At 49.7% G+C, this 855-nt stretch overlaps 1 protein-coding gene across 2 annotated transcripts in view; it reads right to left on the reverse strand.

Annotated features, from left to right (window-relative positions):
• LIPH (lipase H) overlaps window positions 1-855 on the reverse strand; it is a 48747-nt gene that overhangs the window by 31769 nt on the left and 16123 nt on the right. The gene's annotated exons all lie outside the window — the stretch shown is intronic.

The following is an 855-nucleotide window of genomic DNA, read 5'->3' on the forward strand; positions in this document are numbered from 1 at the left end:
CTCGAACCCACGGGCTCAGGCAATCCACTCACCTCAGCCTCCCAAAGGCGCGGGATTACAGGCTGAGCCACCGAGCCCAGTCACACTTCTGATAGAAACTAAGCCGAGACATCTTTAAAACCTTCCAGATTGGGGAGGGGGTAATGGTACATTTTGATGAACTCCCTCCCCTATCTTCATACTGGCTCAGTTAATGGAATCACCTTGGGGAGGAAGGGAAAGGAGAAAAGAAGTTGGGGTGAGTGTGGACCACTCTGGCCATAGGCTGCTGGGACAGCTTGTCATTAGTCACTTTAATACTCACTTTCAACCGGGTTCGGTGGCTCAGCCTGTAATCCCGGGCCTTGGGAGGCTGAGGTGAGTGGATTGCCTGAGCCTGCGGGTTCGAGACCCATCTGGGCAAATTGGTGAGACCTCATCTCTACAATAAATCAAAAAATTAGCCGGGCGTGGTACCACGTGCCTGTAGTTCCAGCTACTTGGAAGGCTGAGGTGGAAGGATCGCAGCAGTCGAGGCTGCGGTGGCCGGGAGCGGCCACTGCCCTCTAGTCTGGGCGACAGAGTGAGAGTCCAACTCAAAAAAAAAAAACCAAAAAACAACCAAACAAAATACTCACTTTCCCAGGACTGTGGCTTAGGTGGGGAGTTTGTATAACTCATGTCATTCTGAGCCACAGGGGCCACCACACCTATCTCTGAAATTAGCTTAATTTCACGTAATTTTTTTGTTGTTCTTTACAAGGGCAATTCATAAAATAGATCAACAAAAAATATTTAAGGTTTAAGATTTGGAAATCAAGCTGGGCTCGGTGGCTCAGTCTGTAATCCCGCGCCTTTGGGAGGCTGAGGTGAGTG

Source organism: Carlito syrichta, unplaced genomic scaffold (genome assembly GCF_000164805.1).
Source record: "Carlito syrichta isolate Samal-C Ts95f unplaced genomic scaffold, Tarsius_syrichta-2.0.1 Scaffold308888, whole genome shotgun sequence".
In the NCBI taxonomy this organism is placed as follows: Eukaryota; Metazoa; Chordata; class Mammalia; order Primates; family Tarsiidae; genus Carlito; species Carlito syrichta.